This window comes from Desmodus rotundus, chromosome 2, assembly GCF_022682495.2.
Source record: "Desmodus rotundus isolate HL8 chromosome 2, HLdesRot8A.1, whole genome shotgun sequence".
Taxonomy (NCBI): domain Eukaryota; kingdom Metazoa; phylum Chordata; class Mammalia; order Chiroptera; family Phyllostomidae; genus Desmodus; species Desmodus rotundus.
This window is the reverse complement of record NC_071388.1, coordinates 187,780,067-187,795,532: the sequence shown is the minus strand read 5'-3', so window position 1 is coordinate 187,795,532 and position 15,466 is coordinate 187,780,067. Positions and strand designations below refer to the sequence as shown.

Here is a 15,466-nt window from a genome sequence, read left to right as displayed (position 1 = left end):
TGTCCTCTTGGACATCCATCCTGGTTAACATGAGCTTCTGTCCCCCTCAAAAAATCATGGTCTTTGCTCCGTAGTTGATGCCAAAGTGGCCGCCTAAACACGTTACCACCTGACAACACAACGCACATTTGATACCATTGAACTGCACATTGAAATCACAAGTCTTGCAAGAGATGCAGGATATTTTTAAAGACCATGAAATCAACTTTGGAGAAATGCTCAAGTAACAGACAAGTCACAGAAAAATGAAGGTCTGGTGTGGACACAATCCCCAGGGACGAGGATACACAGTCACTTTATTTGTGTGGTGCAATAATTATAAAGGAATTGGGAAAATACATTAAGTCTTTGAATTTCTACAAAAACAGCCTTTCTAAGGAGCATGCTGAAAAAGTCAAATGTGGCATAAAAGATGTTGAATAGTTCTCTATAAAATTTGTGGGGAAATTATTCTTAAAAAAACCCCAAGAATACTTGATTGATTCCTTTTTCTTAGAATTGGCATATAATTTCAATTATAATGTAAATATTTCTATGATGTGCATCTATAATAAAATTATTTCATAACATTTATGTTTTCAAACTAAAGATTGCCTCATGCTTTTTCCCGATAATTTTAATGAAATTCGATCTGTGTGTGTGGAAGAGTCACTTTAAATGTCTCCTTTCCTGAGACCAATTATTATTAGATGAAGTCTTGTATGTGTTTAATGAAAAAGATCTAATTCTAAATAAATCTATTTCCCTGTGCTGTCCACAAGTCCTACAAAACTAAGATATTCAATGGAGTCTCATCAAAATATTTTGTGGAGAAGACTACTATTAATACCAGCTAGAAGAAACTGCATTTTTAACAGTGTTTCTCAGAATAGTCCAGTTTCCTCTATCCATATATTTTCCTCTCAGAGGTTATTCATTCACCTCTGCATTCATTCGTATTCTGTCTCTCTCTCTCCACACACACACACACACACACACACAGGGAAATTCATGATTAAGTTTAAAATCTCCATCTCTCTGATTATGTAGAATTGCCATAATCATACAGTCTCATTGGGGCCCTGAAGTTTTTCGGGTTTCTGTGGGGAGGCCCTTAGACGTGGGAGTTTATTTCAGTCTGCAGAAGCGTTCTGTTTTGGGACTGCTGACACCAACACTTCACCTTTCCTGTCCCCTTACACGACATGCCTGGAAAACTGTAATTGTTAGTTTTTATTTTTTACAGCAGGATAATTATTTTGTTATTTTTGCTTCAGTAATAAAAGGACCTACGAGTGTTCTCCAAACAACGTGACTCGCGTGCACAGGGCTGTAGGTCTGCCTGCCTGTCTGCGCAACACACCGCAACTGCTCTCCGTGAAACAGGCCGCCATGGTAAGTCACTCTGCTGGCACTCCCAGGACAATTTTATGAAAACCCTTTGCCAAAAGCTTCCAACACAAAACAAGAGTCAGTCACGTGTAGGAAGATCTCCCTTTTCTTAATTCTAATTATGTTTTAACTGCTGATGCTCATATCAGATAACAAATGTATATTACAATGAAAGTTGGCAAATTTCTTAAGGCCAGGAGCAAACGCCTCTTTGCTACAATTTACGATTATGTAGATACAGCACTGAACTTTCTGTGAGACAGTCATTTTTGTTACCTCAAGGACCAAACTACCAGACTGGCTCATCTGGATTAGGGCAGAGTAAGACAGGGATTTGTACAAGGGCAATTCCTTGTTTCAAGGGCACTGGGCACAGACTTAATGAATACCTCAGTGTCTGCTAGGAACACTCTAGGTGAAACTTTGATGAAGCAAATGCAATCATTCCAAAAGTCTGTCTTGCTTGCTCTCTGCCCTAATCTACAACCTCCTTTTGGTCCCTCTCCTTAATGCGGGACAGGATTGGGGGATCACAGAGGGAAATCAGTGCAAACTAGTGAATGTACACAGTCTACAAAACAAAATCCTCCAGCATTCCATGTGACCCGCCACAGTGCAAAACCCTTAGCTCACTGGAATGTGTAACACATCCCCCCAGGCAAGTACACATTCCTCTGATCAGAAAAGCAGGACGTCTGTGGCTTTACCTTGGCATTGCACAAACTTTTCCAAATCTCTGTTTTTGCCCCTTGAGTACACAGAGTCCTTAAACAGTTAAGTAACTTTGAAACCAATAACAGCAAGTGTGGGTCATTCCACTGATAAAAAGATCAGGACCATTAATGACAAAGGAGGGTTCTCTTATAGCATGACGATTATTCCAAATATTGAGATTCTGTCATAAACATGTAAAACTGTGGCTATTCTATTATGTGGCCCAAAATGGAGGGTACAAAGAGATAAGAGGTTAAATACAGATTGAACAGTGGGAGTAACTCTTCTTCCCACTTATTAATACTAAGCCAAGGGAGCTGCCCGCCAAAGCAGAAAAGCTCTGGAAATGCACCCTTAAACGTTTACTCTGTGCCTGTTCCTCTCCCCTACACACAGAAGGTCCACAGAACATCACCAGGGAGGATGTTGTTCATGGGCATTCTGTCCATTGTTTGGGCAAAGGCCAGCTTTCGAGTTTCTGCAGCCAGTGGGACAGTAACTACGGAGACACCCTGTGGGTGCTAGAGCTCTCCCTGTGGATTATTGATTAGTGAAAAGGTCTTCGTAAGCATTTGTCATGGGCAACACGCCAGGTTGAAAACAACAACATAGCCACGCCATACGGCAGTTTCCACATTGTGCTTTAGCGTTAAATAAACCAAGGGGTTTATTTTCCCCAGAAACTTCCAGGCTTCAAGTCTGTTTGAACAGAGAATTCTATTCAACCAACTGTTCTTGTCCTCAAGCTTGAAGATGGTGTGACTCTGGATCTGAATGAGAAAAAAAGACTTCCTTAGGATGTCTTGTCTTTCTTTGATTTTTAAGGTTAGTCAGTTTCTGTCATAAATGGGCTTAGTTCAAGCCCCTGATTTTTGAACTTGAGATGTCTGCCGAACTCATTAACCTCCCTCTAGAGCTCCCAGAGAGATGTGGTCACCACGGTATTTCTCAGCAGTTGCTTCCTATTTCCAGAAAACAGGGCAAGCTATGAGCCATTTTAAGGTTTGGTAGTGAATTTCCAAAGTGGAATATTTACTTTAGAGAGGTGGCACCAAGCCCCATTCTTCGCTTTCACAAAAAACCCCATTGGAGGGGTAGTGCAGTGTTTTGGCTTTCTTAGAATCCACTGCGCTTCTTCCAAGAACCTAAGTCTTCTTGGTCTTTTTCAGTTGTCCGGAGAGCTGGTCCCTGTTCTGTGGGTTCATTAAGAGAGATTCCCAGTGTGAGTATGTACCTTTATTGGTAGTGGGTATTAATTATTCTACCGGTAGCAGAAGTTTAGGGTTTATTTCTGTATTCATCTACCAAATTACACTGTCTAGTCCAAGTGCTGGGATTCTGACCCAGTGAGTTTACAAAAGGCCCCATCCTTCCAACGACTAAAGGAAGTCCAGGTGGCTCTGGCCTGGCTGAGCATGGGCGTGTGAAACAAAAAGCAAAGGGTGTTCAGCAGCATTTAGTTTATCACCGAACAGGTGGCCCACCGGCCCTTTGCATCCTTTGCTAATTCTACTTACATGTATTTGAAGAAAAAAAATTCCGAATAGTTTCTAGATTTGTGTTAAGCCAATGATATCTATCTTGAACCTCAACAGTAAAAGAAATCTGCCAACTTTTACTTTTTAACTGAGAGTTGATTCGTTTCATTTGGAGGAAATATAAAAAGACAAATAGTTGAGACCTGTTTGAGAAGGTAATGCATATGGATCAATTTTCTTTTCAGACTAGACAAAATTCAAAAGGTGAACAAGTAGTTTAGAAAAGCAAGCATATTAGATGCTTGAGTCAGATGTTTGGGAGATTTTTCACAGAAAGTGTTTGTGAAGAGTGATTTATGAAGCTGAACCTTAAAGCTCGGATGCTTTTATGCATGTCACGTAAGTAAACAACCACCCCCTAAATGTCACTGAGTCTGTACCACAATTTAATTTCAGTTTGTAGATACAAAGTGTACACCTTTGAAAATTAAGATTTATTTTAAAAATATAAGCAGTACTACTTCTTAATACTGTTTATTCTTTCTTAAGATGTTTAATATCTGTCACTCTTTCTTACGTACAGGCCCTACCTAGCAGAAAGACACTCTGTCAGCCAAGTGTGATTTGACCTTCCAGAACTGATTTGAAGTGAACGCAGAAATCATTATTGACAATCCCCAGAATTAATCAGCATTTTTATCATTCACATACATGGTTAGTCATTAGTGACACAAAGGGAGAAACATTAAAGCAAGAAAAACTCCCAAGAGCATACCTCTACAGCCTACTGGCTTCCAAGCTCACTGCATTTTGAACATAATTCATAAAAACTCTCTTGTAAATAATGAACAGCTATTTATCTTTTTATAAAGCAATGTTTTATATGTCAAAGATTATTATATATCTTATGAAAATAAATAGTATTTCCTCTTCTCGATTCAAAAATTCATTTTCCTGATGTATGAAATGTGATTAGAGTTAAACCTAAAAAGAGAATAATTTTTCATGTAAAATATAGAAACGAATGAGATACTTCTAAACGAAAATGTTCCAAAAATAAAATCCTTCATTATTATGACTGAAAAAAGAAAGAAAAAGGAAAACACCAAAAAAGATTAATTGACTTAGCCTTAATTAATGTTTGTCACTAAATGCAAATAAATATAAATGAAAATAACTGGAGTGCCAGCCGCCATTTGTTGACCATGTCTAAGTACTGATTTGTATAGAGTAGCATCACAGAGACTGTCTTATAAACTAACTTTAACTCATAGATACAAAGTGTACATCTTTCAAAAGGAAGATTTATTAAGCACTTCACAATCTTGCTAAGTACTTCACAATCAATATGACATTTATTCCTCCCAACTCAGAGATAAGTATTTTTGAACTTACGGTGAGAAACCTATTCCCGTAGAGTAACTGGCCAAGAATACACAGTTGCCTAAACCTGAACTGCCCTGAGCTATTAGCCACACAATAGGCTTGCTTAGTCATAAAACACTAAAGCAAGAATCTGTGCAGGTAAATGAAGCCTAACCTTAACCCGCAGGAAAGGTTGCATAGTCAGACTCCTGGCTCAACTGAAAGCAGAGCACTTTAAATCAGGTAGCACACCAGCACTCAGACCAATGGAAGCCTGCCAATTCTGGGCCTCTGCCTCCCAACTCACCCAGGGTGCCCTGGCTCCAGCAGCCTTACAAGGAGGTGTGCCACTCCCAACTCTGCAACAGGGGCCCACAGAGAGCTCCCAGGAGAGAGAACATCTACAAGCAAGAGGCAGGGAGCAGAAAATGATCACTCACACATTTACCTTTCTTCAAGTCAGGCAAGAATGGACCATTTCAACTTTGGGGATTGGTAGGGATCTTGATAGAAGTTAGGAGAGGAAAAAAAAAAATCTCTGTCTGGTACCTGTTCTGGTGGTGGGTAACCTCGGAAGCAGACTACAGAGAAGACAAATCCTATTAAGCCAGCTGGAAGGACTGAGAGCAGCTGGTTGCTTTGGAGGCAGAAGCTGCTAGTAAAGGCTCAGAAAAATCTGCATTGCAGATAAGCCCCAAGGGAGACAGCTGAACTCTGTAACATCTCCCACACCAGCTTCTCTCCTGAGAGCAGTGGCCGCAGGTGGTGTGATTTAGAATGTAAATGATTTCCAAGCCTTTCTGGTGACCTTGGGTGATTTAACACAATTCCATCTTTTATCTTGCTGCTTTTCACCAGTCACGTTTGTGCCAGTGTGCGTGCGCACGTGTGTGTGCGGCGGGGGTGTCGGGTGGGGGGTGGAGTGGGCAGAAAGGGACACAATGAGCAAGACTGTGTAGTGCCTTCCATCCTCCTTGTATAGGTCTTCCCTACCTTTTATTTAGTGTTAGGCTTGATCTTTATTAACCTTACAGTACTCAGCATCAACACGGCATAAAGAAAAAACTGAGCACCTACCTTGACTATTAAGAAGGGGGTGGGGAAATATAAACTTGGAAAGTCGTAATCATTGCTACTGATCATGGACCTTCTGCTATGTCAATTACCCTCATTAACTCCCTCAGTATCCTAATGAGGTTGATCGTATTCCTGTTTTGTACAACCGAGGCTGGATAAATTCCCAATTTTTCACAGCTGATGAGGGCCAGAAACTAGATTTGAACCCAAGGGTATCTAACTTCAAAGAATGCACTTATTCCACCACATTATAGCCCAGCGTCTGCTGAAGGCTTTTATGTGCCAGACATTCTGCTTACAAAAGGCAATAATGGCCATTGCCTCCAGAAATTCCCTCTTCGTTGGGATAAAGGCAATCGTAATAAATAGCTTTATAAATAGAGGCTGTTATTAAAAAAACTTTTCTAAAAAGACTTCGTATTTTCTAGAATGTGTTCCCAAATAGTAATTTAGAATTCTACTTAAAACACACACACACACTGTAATTAAAGTCCAGCATAGGATCACAAGAAAAGTAAGTTAACTGTGGGGATGAGAGATGACTAAGTGGAGCGCAGGGTGTTTAGGGCAGCGACCATACTCTGTATGATGTTATATGGATAGACATACGTCCTTATACATTTGTCAAACTCACTGAGTGAACACCCACAGTGAGTGAACCCTAAGGTACACTGTGTACTTTGGGTGATAACGATCTGTCAATGTTCATCCTTGATGAAAAATATACCATTCTGGTGAGACACGCTGATCAAAGGGAAGGGTGTGCATGTGTGGGGGCAGGGAGTATGGGCGGAATCTCTGTACCTCCCTCTCGATTTTGTTACAAACCTAAAACTGCTCTCAAAATAATGTCTTAATTAAAGGGGTATGTAGAGCAAGAGCAGAATGGACATTTTGGACACCTTTGACAATCCAATATGGAGTCACTGTTGCCATGACAGTTACGTCAAGTACTATGCACTGATCATGGGTTCATGGGGTGTAATAAGTATGCTCTTAGGAGGGTGCCCAGACACCCAAAACCACAAGTCTGAACATTTGGATAGGGAGTCCATCTGGACACCGATATGAGTGGGACCTACGCCCCTGGCGGTCTGTAAGAACTCAGAGCTCTGACCACCCGCTGGCCGAGCTTGGCTGTGCCATGGCGCACGCGTGCAGCCCTGCTGGACTTTCACGCCACAGGATTCGTGCCACCACTGCAGCCATCTGCTCAAGACCACCACCCGCTTCTCCATCTGTGGGTGCCAGTGACTGGGACTTCTCTCCGGACACTCGCTCTGTTTGTGTCTATCGAGTAAGGGCCCCCACACCCCACCGCGTGTAACCTGCGTGAGACTCTGTTGGCTTATTAGAGAGGCCTCCCCTAATAAACCTGGCATTGTGGAAAGACACAAACATGTGTGAATGACTCCTTTTGGGGATGCTGCCTTGTTCACAACAAGACGGAAAAATAGAAAAATAAGTATCTAATTAAAGGGAGACCATATACATGGTTTTGTTGATCTAGAGGGTGAATGAAACTTTGATAAATGGAACTTTGGCTGAGATGTCAGTTAGATATGCTTTTTAGGGAAAGAGAATAGAATAAAAAATCAGTCTGTCAGTCAGTCAACATCATTTTTAAGCAACTACTCTGTGCAGTAGGTTCTGGGGTTCTAGTTGGGAATGAGACAAACACTCAAGAAGGTTCCAGTCTTGTGCAGGAGACTTGCATTAAGTTGATAAATAGTGAGACAGGTGCAGAGTGCTGTGGAGCATGTAATGTCAGGCCTATGTTAGACCAGAGTCTGAGAGAAGGCTTAACCATGGAGTCTGAGACCTAACCAATAAGCAGGACTTGAGTAAGTGGAGGGGCTGGGGAGGTAGGAGTGGGATGAGAAGAGGAGTGTAGAGAGAGTGTTCCGGGCAAAGAGAAAAAAATATATACGCAATAGCCCCAAAGCAATAGACTCAAGATGGTCCTAGAGAGTCAGAGTCCAGATCACAGATGGCTAGGGAGCACAGTTTATAGATTCCCAACTTTATGCATGCTATGGGAAATATCGAAAGATTTTGAACTCAGGAATATCATAACTAGATTGTATTTTTAAAAGATGGAGCAAGAGTTGAGGCAGGAAGCTGTTGTGGTTGTGAAGATCAGAGATGGTGAGAGACTAACTAACATGATCCTTGGGGATAGAGAAATAAGTGGATTTGAAAAATTAGAAAGTAGAACTGATAGGACTTGGGAATTGACTGGACTGGTATACTTTAGGTAGCAATTTTAATATAAATGTGATTTACATAAATAACAATGATAGTTGATAAAGTGACATTTCAGAGCCTTTGAAAGTACATAAAAATTATAAAATTGTCATATAAATGGTGACTAGGGTAGACTGTAATGGGAAAATCCCAATAACGGTGGCTTAAACCCAACAGAAATTCATTATGAGATTAGCTAATATTCAAAATGGCTGCTGAGGATCCAGCCATTTAGTCTCAATTCCCAACTGCAGAAAGATGTAGAAGTGATGACAAGTAGTTGACCTAAGTTTCACACACAACTTGTATTCACACCTCACTGGCCAGAAATTAGTCATATGGTCACATCTACTTTCAAAGGAGGCTAGAATTCCCCAAAAGCAGGAGTCCCATTACTACTGGGGAAGAAAGAGATCATCAACATTTTGGACAAAAGTAATCTACATCACATTAATTATGGGCTAAGGCCTTAGGAATGGACTGTAAAAAACTAAGGCTTGTAAGTTGTACCAGGCCTTAACAACAACATAAAATTAAAACACACTGAAATGAACTCACTTTGAAATAACACTACACATTTGCCTAAGACTCCAAGTACACTTTTTAACCTCAATTACAATCTAGATGGGCTGGGTAAGTTCAACAGAGTTTTGCCATCAATAAATATGGTTTTATACTGCTAGAAAGCAGCCTCAGCTATGCCAATAGTTAAGTATAGTTGTTTTGATTTCATTTTCTTTATTTTTAATAGTGACCATAAAAAAGCCAAACTAATGCTTTTTATTTACTTTCCTTAGCATGAGGCCTTGAGTTTAAATTATGTTATATTACTAGATCCATTAACATTTAACTAAGTCTGGTGACTTAACCTCTACAGAGATTTAACTTTAGAATGTAATAACTTGGTGCAGAAAATGAGAACTAATGGCAGGCAGGGAGTGCTCTGTGCATCACTCAGCACACATTCGCACTGATTCATTTTATACTTTGTCTCTTCGATGGGTTCTCAGTTTGTTTCTAAGAATAAGGCCTTCCCGTAAGATACTGTGTTTGGACAAGCTGGGGAGAACACTCTTATCATCCACATGTGATTCCCAGTCTGTTGAACTCAAAGGCTGACGTGACTCCTAACTTGCCTCTTACCATGTCTCCAACTTTTACAGTGAAGCCACTTTCCTGTTATTCTCATATCCTTTATTTTCATTTTACTGTGTGTTTCATGTTCCAAACTCACTAAAAGAACAGAAACCTTTAATTAAATTTAGCCACAGAAAATCAATAATAGTATTGTGGCAGCAAATTAGCAGCATTAAATTATACTCATTATTAACATAAATATTCACATTCTTAATTTTGCCAAGCAAAGGATTACACAACATTAGGTCACATATTCTATTCTACCAGTTAAATTAATACATATTTATTTATTTAACTCTGATAGCATATTAACTATATACTTGGTCCGCTTATTTTAGTATTGCTACCAGGGCATGATTTCTGGGTCTTTACATCGCATACAGTTTCTGTTGTCCCTGCTTAGGGTTACCTTGCCATCCTGTGGGGGAGGGAAATAGTTTCCTTGTAACTATGGCTGATCTCCAGGTTTTGGCATTTGTTACTCTAGCCTTAGGTATAAAGACAGTTTATGTTTACATTCTGTTTTTGAGCTGACAACATGCATTCACATGTTCAACTCAACACTAAAAACCAGTTATCATCTTTATTTTACAGGGAAAAAAAAGGCCTAGGAAAGAGAAGTAATTTTTCCAGCTAGCTAGTAAATAGTAGAGGTAGAACAATATAATTAGTATAAAAGACTGTAGTGCAAACATATATTGATGTTATAAAAATCATTGTGAAGAAAATGAAACACGGTCATTGATGGAGAAGTTACACATACTTCTTTCACTAAATTAGTATTAAAATGATTTTTTAAATGTTGAAAAAGCATGTAGCCTAACAAAAATATTGAGGCTATTCTAGAAGGCAGGACGCCCATGGGCTGAGATGGAAAGAGAGAAAAAGAGGAAGGAAACTGCTGGCGGGAGCACTTGGATGCTTAGCAAGTTCTTTCAGGAAACCTGGAGAAACTTCACCTTCAGAGACTTCAAACAGAGTCCACGGGGAGTGCAGGACCAATATCACGGCGGTTCATTTAGAGCATACTCAGAACAGCGGGGACCCTGCTTTCTCTCCCTTGCTACTAGATTTCTCGCTGCCAGGAGAAGCTGTTGCCCTTAAGGGTGGAAACACGAACTAATCTTTAACGAAAGCAGGTGATCAGTTGTGGAACCTGGTCCGGTACAGATAAATGGGTGCAGAATTAAAACATATGGTGGCATTGCGAGGATCCTGGCCTGCTCCCCTTGTTGGCTCCATCCCCACGCTCCTCTGGGATGCCTGCTTCCTGATCGCCCAGACCTGCCAGTCACAGTGAGGGGACACAGACTGCACAACCACAGAGGCAACTTCACAGCTGCCTGTGGTCCTCAGCCTCGGTCTTCATTCAGCAGAACAAACAAATGCAACACCCTCCAAATCAATCTGAAGAAAATCAGGAACTGAACAAGAAAAATACTTAAAAAAAAAAGATTCTTGGGGGAAATAGAGATAATCTGGGGAACAGGAGAGAACTTAGGGACCTTAGAAAGAATATTGCATACATCAAAAATATACTTCCTTCTGAAAAATAAAATTATGGAAAACTACCAGCCATAGAATAAGAATTCCTAGAAATTAACATATGATTTCTCAAATAAGCAATTCACTAAATTGAAATAATAGAATCAGCAGGGCTAAAGGCAAATAATTCAGCTGAGAAGAGGAAGAAGACAAAAATTCCTACAATGTAGAAAAAGTGAAAGGGGGATTTAAGAAATATGTGAAAAAGGAGACAGGACATTCAAACCAGGAAGTCTGACATTTACCGACAGGAACCCCCTAAATATAGAACAGAGGCAGGGATAGCAAGAAAAATCAAAGAAAAACAGAGAAAAGTTTCCCTGAGTTAAAAAGACATAATTTAAAATGATCAGATTACCAAATGGGATACATGATAAAAGACTTTTATCGAGGCACATCCTTTTGAAATTTCACAAAATTCCTAAAGTCTACTAGAAAGAAAAAAAATCAAGGTTATTCACAGAAGAATGAGAATCTGACCGATATCAGACTTTTTATCAGTAACACTGGATGCTTAAAATCAAATGATATTTGAATGAACTGTAAACAACAAACTAAAAATGAAGGCAGAAAGGGAGAGACAGTGTTAGTGTATAAAATTCCTCATTTTTATTGGAGGAAGTCAATAGATAATGTTCGAAGTTAAGAAACTGAACTACTGTATATAATCAAAATGGCAATCAAAAGATCTCTTAGAGAATAGGAATTATTAAAATAGTTTTCAGGGGGCTGTGAGATTGGAGATAGGTTTAGGGTGAAAAACTTTTATTTTATTTTGTCCATTTGGCTTGATATATTTTTACCATGTGCAGGTATTAATTTAATTAAAAGTAATAAACTCACCATTCATTCTAAAACATACATTGCATGCCTACTCTGTGGTAACAAGTGTTTAAGGCACAAGAGAAATACCAAAGGCAGCAGACAAACCTAAGTTCCCATACTTTCAGACTTTACATTCTTGTGGGATGAGACAGATAACAAAACAAAACTTTGCCACTGTTGACATTTTGGGCCAGACAATTCTTTGTTGCAGGGGATTGTCCACTGTAGGATACTTAGCAGCATCCCTGGTCTCTGCTTGTTAGAAGTTAGTAGCTCTGGCCCAGTTACGATAATCAAAAATGTCTCCAGACATTTCCAAATGACCACTGGCAGAGGGGGCACGTTGCCCCTGGTTAAGGACACAGACCTGGGTTTTACTTTGAGCGTCACTGAGTAAAAGCTCTTCGTCTCTGAGAAATACAGTTAACATCACGAAACCTCATCTCCTCTTCTGTAAGATGGGGATAAACTATTTTGCAAGGTCTTATCCTCCTCTGCCTCCTCCTTCACCTCTTTCTTTTTAAACAATCACATGAGAAAACTTATGTACTTGGCATATAATATGCATGAAATAAATAAGAACTCTTATTATTTAAATTTTAATTGTAGTAATGAGGATGAAGAAGAAAAGGAGAGAAGCCGGTGGAATGGAGGGTGTGTGCCCAGGGTTAGTGAGGGGTGAGAGGTCTGTGCAGTCCTTGAATGTTTGGGTGAGGGGTCTGGTTCTGCTCCAGAATGGCGCTCTCCAACAAAACACTGTGATTAGGGAAAGGTACTACAACGTCCAATGCCCTATAGCACATAATGTTCTAAGAAAATAATACGGCTATGGAGCACTTAAAATGTGACTAGTATGACCAAGGAAATGAAAGATGAATTGTTTTTGTTTTAAATAATTTAAAGAAATAGTTGCATAGGGCCAGGAGCAGCCATATTTATTGGCCAGTATAGCTCAAGAGGGCAAATGAGAACCACTGAAGGGAAAAAAGAGAAACTGCAAAGAAGGGTGCTACTGTCTGTTCTGGGAGACTGATGGGGTGATGGTGTTTGGGGCAGAGCAACCAGATAAAAGCATGTCTGTAACCCCGACATGTTATAACGAGAGCCTGGATGAGGGTGGTGGAAAGGAGAGTTTGGGGAGCAGGTGGGCCGCCAAAACAAGCATGCCCTTGGTGGACCCATCCCTGTGGGTATCTGCCTTGAGACACCTAACCTCAGCCCCAACCCCTCTCAATAGCCTCTAAAACACAACTGTTTTTTCTTTATGCTTGCTACCTTCCATCTGCATCTGAGATCAGAACTGGGATTCACAGCTTCCCCCTCAAAGTTCTCTATAAGCCCTTATTCTAACATGCAAATCACAATGCCTGCTTTTAAAGATGTTTCTCCACAAATCTGATTTTCTGAAGCGATAATGACTTTCTTTGCTATCTCAGGTTCTTGCTGAGTTATTTACCACTTGCCTAAAATTCTGTGAAACTTAGAACTAAACAATGGATTCTTATTATTAATGTACCCTCCGTCAGATGCTTTTAAGTCAGTAAGATTACATTTTCTATGCTATATTAGCCTATCTCCTTTGCATATTGAAAGGTTTAGAACCATTTCAGAAGTAACTGTTATTTTCACTAGTATTTACTGAGCTCCACACCACACTGTTTTAGGCTTTAAATGCTGGAGTCTTTTGGGAGAGTAGGGCAATCCCTTTAGTGAAGGTCATGGCTACCGTGGAATGGGTTCTTTAATTTAGCAATCAAGTGCATTATTAAAACTGTGCAGATTAAGACAGCATACTCATTTACCTGCTTTGACTGCACAGAAGTTGAAAGTAAAAGGCTCTGGAGTCAGAAGAAGGATATGAGCCCCAGGTTCACCGTTTTTTAGTGGGGAGAGTTGGGTAGGCCATTCTAACTTTAGTTTCCTTGTCTGTAATAAATATAGCAAGATCTGCCGTTCCCACACCAGGAGTTGTTGTGAGGTTTGGGATGTCATGTATTAGAAAATGCTTTCTAAAACTTAAAAAGTGGTACAGAATGTTTTTTTCTTAAAGTCTAAATGTAATTTAATTGGTCACATTATTCGAACAATTTCATAATGTAAAGTCCACATCCTGGTTCTTTTTGCGAGCATAATGTACAATGCAGAACTAAAAATGCATGCACACATTAAGCTATATATTACATTTATTATTTCCCTTTGATATATGGGACTATCCACCATCTTGTAGAGAAAAAGTACAGCATTCTGACCAGAATTATATGAGTTACATAGGCCCATGAGTTCTAAGCAGGATTTTCAAAATTTTTTCATTGTTAGATCTCAAGTACCAATGTAATCTTGTAAAGTCAGTAATTTTAATGCTTTCTGTTCCCAGTGTTTAAAGTATAGGCAGCCTAGTGGGTTTTTTTTTTTTTTTGAGATTCTAGAATATCACAAATTCACTGCAATATGTTCGAAATCATGCTATCCAGTCGCTCTTAGGCAATGTGTGAAAGAACCTTTATCGCCACTGTGCTGTATCTTATTCTGTATACCTAACTATGAACTCTTATCACAAGGAAATCATTCAAGAAGCACGAAAATATTTTTAAAGAAAACTAAACATAAACATGGTTAACCTTGAAAACAAAATATAAGATCTTCCTGGAAAAAAAATATCGTTTCCTAAGTTCTTACACAATGTGAAGAAATATATCTGGGTTTTAATGTGTTAAATAGAGTAGCTTTGTTTTAACAATTGCCAGATGCGGATCAAGGTACTTCCGGCTGCTTTAAATGGTCATAATCCAGAGTCATTAACACCAGGAGGGAATCTGAAGAAAGGTTAATTCAAACCATGCAAAGCAGACTCAAATGAAATACACACACACACACAAAGGGTTGATTTAGACTTTTTTTTTTGAGAGAGACAGGGAGGATTTGTGTCAGAAAGACCAGAAATTGTCCTGTGCTACTCCGAGACTCTTAACTATTGAACGTAGTTAAAGGGCATGAGGGCATAGACATGGTATCCAAATTCTGGAGATTTTACCGGTTCCGGTTCAACAATGCGAAGAAGACTGGCACTATCCACTACAGAAAGACTAGAGTCACACACTCACACACTCACACACGACACTCCTTTCCTCAGCTTCCATCTGGCAGATGCATCAAGGGCATGTTCTATGTAGACAACAAAGGGAGAGACCGAGATGCCTGGGACCTGATTTCTCTCCTCACGGACAGGTACTAAATGTTCTCCTTGAAGAAGTGTGGTTATCAATTTAAATTGACTCCTGTTCATATAAACTAATTTGATATTTCACTGGAATTTTTCACGTAAAGTTCCTAATGACACTACTCATGCCTACTTGGCTGTTTAAAGAAACACCAAATTACAAAATGACAGTGACAAGGCCCAGTGATCCAGACCTAGAGACAGCGCCAGCCCTTTAAACAAAGGATAAATATGAGTAAGTATGAGGACATCACAGATGTTTCATGTGCACTTAAGCTGTTTTCCTGGATGGATGAGTAGGCCATATTTATCGAACTTGTTATTTTCTTATTTTACAGCTGCAAAGCGTGGTGTGGGAGGAAGCAAACAGGTAAATTTTCCCAAGTTCCTGTAGCTACAAAGGAGTGTTGAGAGGCAGAGCCTAGCACTGGAGGCAGAAAGACTCTACCACTCCAGACAGAACCTGTCAGGGCTTTTTGTGAGCGCTTTG

At 39.7% G+C, this 15,466-nt stretch overlaps 1 protein-coding gene across 27 annotated transcripts in view; it reads right to left on the bottom strand.

Moving 5' to 3' along the window:
* The window catches only part of MAP2 (microtubule associated protein 2), a 250,353-nt gene that overhangs the window by 106,870 nt on the left and 128,017 nt on the right, over positions 1–15,466 (bottom strand). For 2 of the 27 annotated variants that reach the window (XM_045198300.3, XM_053919026.2), the window contains exon 1: positions 5,377–5,461. The exons of 23 other annotated variants lie outside the window; for them this stretch is intronic. The gene's annotated coding sequence lies outside the window, so the exon portion shown is untranslated. 2 more of the 27 variants (XM_045198301.3, XM_045198302.3) reach the window with 2 other exon arrangements.